The sequence below is a fragment of the Chiroxiphia lanceolata genome, chromosome 4, assembly GCF_009829145.1.
Source record: "Chiroxiphia lanceolata isolate bChiLan1 chromosome 4, bChiLan1.pri, whole genome shotgun sequence".
Classification (NCBI taxonomy): Eukaryota; Metazoa; Chordata; class Aves; order Passeriformes; family Pipridae; genus Chiroxiphia; species Chiroxiphia lanceolata.
Genome location: NC_045640.1, coordinates 74713758 through 74720764, shown reverse-complemented (window position 1 = coordinate 74720764; position 7007 = coordinate 74713758). Strand labels below are relative to the sequence as shown.

General features: G+C 58.6%; 1 long non-coding RNA gene across 1 annotated transcript; it reads right to left on the bottom strand.

Moving 5' to 3' along the window:
• Nucleotides 1–2336: 2336 nt before the first annotated feature.
• Nucleotides 2337–5588, bottom strand: LOC116785733. The gene is made up of 2 exons (XR_004356683.1): nt 5386–5588; nt 2337–2416 (listed from the first exon to the last, which is right to left on the bottom strand). It is a non-coding gene; the product is annotated as an uncharacterized LOC116785733 (long non-coding RNA).
• Nucleotides 5589–7007: the final 1419 nt, after the last annotated feature.

Genomic DNA, 7007 nt, shown 5'->3' with positions numbered 1-7007 from the left:
GCAGTCAGTAGTGGGCAGGGAGGGAAAGTTTTGTTTGTCAAACCTGAGGTAATGTGCAGCAGAGAGAATGCACCTCCTGGGCTAAACTGGGGCAATCAGTAGTGGACAGGTAAGGAGGTTTTGGGGGAAACTTTGAGGTCATCTTTGTGGCAGAGGATGAATCTGTGGAGGTAAAAATGGACTAATAAGTAGTTTGGAGGCAGGGAAAACTGTGAGGGTAAGTCTGGATGTCACCTAGGGGAGAAAATGAGACTTCTGAGGTCCAGTGAGGCAGTCAGTGGTGGGCAGGCAGTTTAAATTTCTGTTTGTAAAATCAGAGGTCATGTGGAGCAGAGAGAATGCACCTCCTGGGGTAAACTGGGGTAAACCTTGCAGACGTCCAGGGAAAATGTGGGGAGTAAAACTTGTGGGAATGTGCAGGGCAGAGAGTGAATCTTCTGAGGTGAAAATGAGTTCCTGGGTGGTGGAGAGGTGGGGAAAGTGTTGAGAGTAAACTGGAGGTGGTCTGCTGGGTAGAGAATGAACATCTTGATGTAGAAGTGAGTTGCTGAGATGTGGAGAGGTCGGGAAAATGTAGTGGGTCCAGTGTGAGGTGACCTGTAGCAGAGAGGATGTACCTCCTGCTGGACACTGAGGCAGTCAGGGGTGGGCAGGAGGGGAGACCTTTGGGGGTAAAACTTGAGGGAACGTCCAGGGCAGAGAATGAATATTTTGAAGGATAAATGAGGTACTCAGTGGTGGACAGTTGGGGAGTGTTTTAGGGTAAACTGGAGGTAATCCATGGGATAGAGAATGAACCTGTATTTGTACAGAGGAGCTGATTACATGTGGGTAGGTAAGGAGAATTTTGGGAGTAGAATCTGTAGCAGAGAGAATGAATACCTTGGGGTAAAGTGAGGCAGTCAGTGCTGGGCAGGGAGGGAAAATTTGTGTTTGTAAACTTTGAGGTCAGGTGGAGAGAATGTACATCATGAGGCAAACTGGGGTCATAATTTGTGGACATATGGGGAAAATTACAGGGGTAAAACTTGAGGGAACGTCCAGGGCAGAGAATGAATATTTTGAGTTATAACTTTGGGGGTTTTGAACGAGGTTATCTCCAGGGGAGAGAAAGGACATCATGAGGTCAACTGAGGTAATCAGTGGTGGCCAGGTGGGGACATTGAGGGCAGAAATCTTTGAGGTAATCTCCGGGGTCCAGAATGAATCCTGAGAGGTGCAGAGGAGGCAATCAGGAGTGGACACCACAGTTGACCAGGGAAGGTTCTGGGGATAAAATGTGTGGCAGTGTCTGGTAGAGAGAAGGAACATTTTGGGATAAACTAAGGCAGTCATCAGTGGACAGGTAACACTTGAGAAACTCTCCAGGGTGGAGAATGAATATTTGGAGGTGAAAAGGAGGTAGTCAGTGGTGAGCAGGTGGGGAAAGTTTTGAGAGTAAATTTGAGGTGGTCTGTAGGGTAGAGCATGAACATATTTAGGTGTACATGAGGTGATCAGATCTGGAGAGGTACGGAGAATTGTGGGGCTAAAATCTGTGGCAATGTGCAGCAGAGTGAAGCAGCAAAAAAGGGGGAGGTTCATTCTCTCCAGGGCAGGGAATGAAGACATTGACATAACCTGAGGTGATGAGTGGTGACAGACACAGACAGTTGTGGGTGTTAAAGTTCAGGGAATGTGCTGGGAAGACAAGGAATGTGTTGAGGTAACCCGAGGGTCTCTGCAGTGGCCAAGTAGGGAACATGTTGGGCTGAGCCCTGAGCTGCTCCTCTGTGGGGCGGCTGCAGCGAGGCCGAGCCCTGGCCCTGATTTGCCAGCCATGGGCAGGGGGCTCTGTGCCAGCCGGGGGAGCAGCGGGGCCCCCGTGGCTGAGAGGGCAGGGGGGCTGTGGAGCTGCCCCGGGGGGAGCGGGGGGTCCTTTCCTGGGCCACCTCCAGCCCCCCTCGATCCCCGGGGCTGCGCTGCCCCCCAAGGCTGTTTGGGGCAGAGAGTGCTGCCAGCTGCGTGTGCCTGTCCCCAGCCTGGCACTGCCCACAGGGACACACTGGGCACTGACCATGAGAGGGAACAAAACCACTGCCTGCCACAGGGTTTGTCCTGGGCCAGTCAGGCCTTGGGCAGGAATTGGACTGGGCAACTCCATCAGCTGCTCTTCCTTCCCCCACAAAGCACCATCCCCTGGGCATTAATGACGTGCCCTGTGCCCACTCCTCACTGTTCACCCAACTGAAACCAAAGCAAGGCTTGCTTGGCTTTCAACAACTTAAAGGAACTTGGAAACAAAATAAATCACTTTTTTCTTCTTCTTTTTTTCTTTCAGATGCTGGAATTGCCTCTCTGGGTGTGTGCTGAGCTCTGGCTGCAGGGGACTGTCAGGCCTTGGTGGCTGTGAGTTCCTGTTCTTCTCCCTGGGAAACTGGAAAGAGTTATTCATTGGATTGCAGAAATGTTTTCTGAAACCTGTCCCCTTCTTTGTGCCTTTTGCTGACACATCTTCTCTTTCTGCCTTTGAATTTACAGCCTCTTTGCGGCTCCCAGCCAGGAAAACCTGAGATAACTGAGGAGGGACAGAGGTAACATGTTCGTCTGCAAACCTGGGGTAATTTCTAGGGGATACAGTCACTGTTTTTGTAGGGAAGTGTGTTTAACCACATTGGCCCAAGTTGTGTTTGCACCAGCTGGGGCCAGAGGTGCAAGGCAATCCAAAGCAAACCCTGCTCAGCCTCTAAATCCCAGGGGAAGTTCTTCAAACTGCTCATTGAGGGACTAAAGATACATTGAAATGGAATCAAGAGCACTACTAAGTTTCCTGAGAATCCCAGTATTGCTATCTCAGAATTCTTAAGCTTTTAAGGTTTTTAAGCTTTTTATGACAAAAATTAGTTTCTTCCTTTGGATGAGTCCCTCGGTAGGATTTGGGGTTTCTTTGCATTCTGAATCCCTCCCAGTGGCCCTGCCCCTGGTCAGGAGCTGGCAGGACAAACAGAGTCAGAGCTCCTGGCAGGCACAGGGGCTTTCCCCCAGAGTGGATCCAACTGCTGCCCCCCAGCCTGGCCAGGCGGGATCTGCTTTGGCTCCCGGCTTCTGCCAGAGACAGAATGTGTTCCCTTGATTGGAATGAGGATCCCGTAGCTTCATCTCCTGGAGGTTCCCTGGGCAGCTGATCCACTCTGCCCCGTGTCCTGCTCTCAGTTCCTGCCCAGCCAGAGCCAACTGTGCCAAGGGCACGAGCACTGACAGCCTGGAGAGGGAATGGGGGACTGGCTTGTGTACAATTCCCCTAGAAGGCCAAACGAGGGGATTGCTGGAGTCTCTGGCTCCTTGGGGAACCTGCTGGGAGTAGAGAAGCACAGCCCCACATCTCCAGCTGTGGGTGGAGTCATGGAACGTAAACCAGGACAAACCGATCCCCCAAAATGAACCGTGTGGGAGCCCAAACCCAGCTTTCAGCAAAGGAAAACAAGGGCTGACAAAAACCTCGTGATCTGAAGGAGCTGGACCCTTCTCACAAGACCTGTTAAAGTTCTACCTTATGGATCAAGCCTGGCTCCAGCAGAAATCCAAAAAGACTTTTGAGATGATTGTATCAAACCATGTCTATACCCCTGTAATCCCTCTATCCCCCATGTAATCCTACTAGAAGAAAAATTAACTATTTAGAAATTGCAGTAAAAACTTGTGTAATTCCATAATTAACATAACTCGTCCCCTTCATTAACATGTCCAGCCTCAGATGCCTTTAAAATAGTGTTCTCGTGTTCAGTAAACTATTCCAGTTCCCTCATACTGGGATCGTGTCTAGCTTTTATTTTTCAGACCGCCACTGAACCGTGGGAGAGCAGGACCAAACAAGGGTCACTGTCCCTGTGGAAAGGCAAAAGGAATTGGTTGGGACTTGGATTGTCCCCTTGGGAGATGGAGGTTGCTGGCATGCAGAGAATGCCCTCCCTCAGGCTGCCAAGATCTCTCAGTGCAGCAGCTTTGGCCGACAGGGCAGCACAAAGATTGTTCTCTGCGTGGGGCCCAGGTTTGGGTTCCGGTCTCAGCTTTGCAGGTTTAGATGAGTTCTACCTACAGCCCACAATTCCCTGCCGAATTCCTGCTGGCACAGCCTCCCAGTGCCTCCTGGAGCCCGGATCTTCCCCTGCAGAGCTGCCGCTCTAAGGCCACGTTTGCCAGGGAGCAGCGGCGGTTCCAGGTTTGCTCAGCGGGATCGGGACAAGGACAGGTTGATGTTCCACAGACTTTGCTGTTTCTAACCCTCCTCCCCCGGCCCCGCAGGTGTCCCTGGGGGGACTTGAGCGAGTTCCCTGGAATTGGGCCGATTCTCCGCCCCGGGCCGGGCTCCAGGGGATGTGTTCGCCCAGGAGAAGGCGGGGGCCGGACGCGCTCGCGGCCCGGGGCGAGGCAGCCCCTGAGCACGGGCGAGGACGTCTCTCCGGCCGGGAAGCCATTGTCCCTTCGGAACCTCGGGAACGGCCCCGGGGAGTTCTTTTCCCGAGGAAAGGGATGCACATCCCTGCCTTCGGGGCACCTCGGCTCCGACCCACCTGTTCAAGCTGTCCCTGGGTTGTGCAGTTACGGTTGGGTCCCCGAAAAACTGCGAATTGCATCCAAGCCCAACGTTCTCTAAGCACCCCCTTTTCTTTTCAGGCAGCTCCGAGGGCTCTGGCTCGGGATTTAATGCCGCTGAGGGCAGATTGCCCTGGTTTTAAGGCTGCTGCTGGCCTCCGGCTGGAAGGGCAGGGATTTGGGGTGGGCGGGACACACGTGGGGGGCCCGTGGGAGCTCTGGGAGGTCGGCGCTGGGAATGGCTCCCGTGCTGCTCTGCAGCCCCGCCGTGCCGACACTGCCGAGTGCCAGCTGGATTCTTTGGGTCCTTCGGGGCTGGCGCTGGGGCGTGTCCAGGGTGAGGCATCTCAGGGTGCCCGTTCAGAGCAGCCCTGGCTGAGGAGCCGCGGGCAGCCCTTTCCCCTGCCCACCCCACGTGGGCTGTAGGGCACAGCTCCCAGGCACAGCTCCTCCATCCCCTGGCAATAGGAAGGGCAGTGCAGGGCAGGGCACAGCTCCTCCAGCCCCTGGCAATAGGAAGGGCAGTGCAGGGCAGGGCACAGCTCCTCCAGCCCCTGGCAATAGGAAGGGCAGTGCAGGGCAGGGCACAGCTCCTCCAGCCCCTGGCAATACGAAGCCCAAGCAGGGCTGGGTCGCTCTCTGTCTCTCCGGCCTCCTCCCGGCCCGCGTTCCCTGCCCAGCTAGGACTGCCCAGGGAGCCCCGAGAACATTCCTGGCGGGAAGCAGGAGCTCCCGAGGGCTCCGTCCAGCTCCGGGCCCGAAAAGCGGCCCCGACCTGAGCCCCCCCCGGCATTTCGGGTTCCGAACGCTCACCTGGAGGAGACGCCGCCCCGCAGGCGGGACCAGGCGGCGACACTCGAGCAACGCCTTTGCCTCGGAGCGAGGGATCCCTCCGGACTCGGTTGGCTCCTTTATCCCTGGAAAGAGACGTTGTACGAACCCCTTTGCAGCCAATGGGGAAATGCCCGACGGGGCCGGAAAACCTCCCTGAGCGCGGCAGTGATGAATTGGTGCCCGTCCCCAGCCGGCCGCGCTCCCTCCGGCCCGTGGCTGCGAAGGGCTCCTGCAGGGCACGGAGAGCTGCAGAGACTGAATAAAAGCAGATTTCCTGACTCTATTTCCCTGCGGTCCTTCCTTCTTTTGCTTCGCGCGGCAGCGTCCGGTGGGAGCATTTCTTGGTTTCCTTCGTTGTAGCCGTTTCCCTCCCTGGCAGGACCTTCCCCGCCTGCAAATAAAGATGAAATGTTTCAACGGGTTTTTGACAAACCAGAGGCTTTGCCCCGGGAGGGTGCGAGTTGCCGAGGAAGCGGGGGAGAGGAAGGAGAGCCTCAGGTCTCACCTGGCAGGTGTCAGATGAGCTGCCCCTTCTGGATGGCAGGGCAAAGAACTGCTGTCGGCAATTGCCGAAGGTCCGCAGGCAGAGCTGGGAGCAGCCTGTGCCCGACCCGCGGCACGGTCCGTGCCAGCTCCTGGGGCTGCCTGTGGACAAACACAGGAACACGGGGACAGACGGGCAGCTCTGCTCGGGGTCCCGGAGCACGGGAGGAACGGGAAAAGGGCTGCCCCCGTTCTTCCCTGCCCCGGCAGGGCCCCAGCTCCCCACGGCCGGAGCCCAGGCGGGCCCCAGACCCCTCGTTCCCGGGGAGCACTGCGGGCGGGAACCCCCCGGGACCGCGGGGAAGGGGCAGGGGGGCGATGTTCTCCCCGGGGAGGGGGTGTGTGCGGTGGCCTCGGGGATGTCCGAGAGCGGGGGCTCCGATCCCGCGGGGGTTGCGGGCAGCGCTGCGGGCCCGGCGGGATCGGGGGTCCCGGCTCCCCGGCCGGTCCCAGCCCCGGCTCCGCGTCTGCACGAGGAAAGCGCCGCCGTTCTGCCCTGGTCGGGCCCCGGCAGAGCCCCGGCCCGAGCGGCCCCGCCGGGATCGGCCCCAGCGCCCGCCCCGGAGCGGCTCCTCCCGCCCGCGGCGCCGGGACACAGGACCGATCCCGGTCCCGGTGCCCGTCCTGATGCCGAGCCCCATCCCAGCCCCAAGCCAACCTCGATCCTCCGGTGCCGGTCCTGAGGCCGAGCTCCATCGCCAGCCTCGCTCTCCGGTGCCGTCCCCGCTCAGCGGCCCGGGCTCGGCGCAGCGCCGGGAGCAGCCCCCGGGCCGGGGCTCCGGCCCCGAGCGCCGATCGCTGCCACAGCATCCCGGGACGAGTTTCCTGCACAACAGCGGGCTGGGCGCGGCTCTGCCGCTTTTGAGGGGCGCGGGCGGGGCGGGGCCGGGGCGGGGCCGGGGCCGGGGCAGGGCCCGCACAGGTGCGAGGGGAGGGGCCCGTCCAGGTGCGCGGGGCGGGCACGGGCGGGGGCGGGTCGGGGCGGGGGGTATTTAAGGGCCGGAACTCGCCCCTGCTCCTGTTTGCTCGGGCAGTGCGCGGAGCGGCAGCAGCGCTGC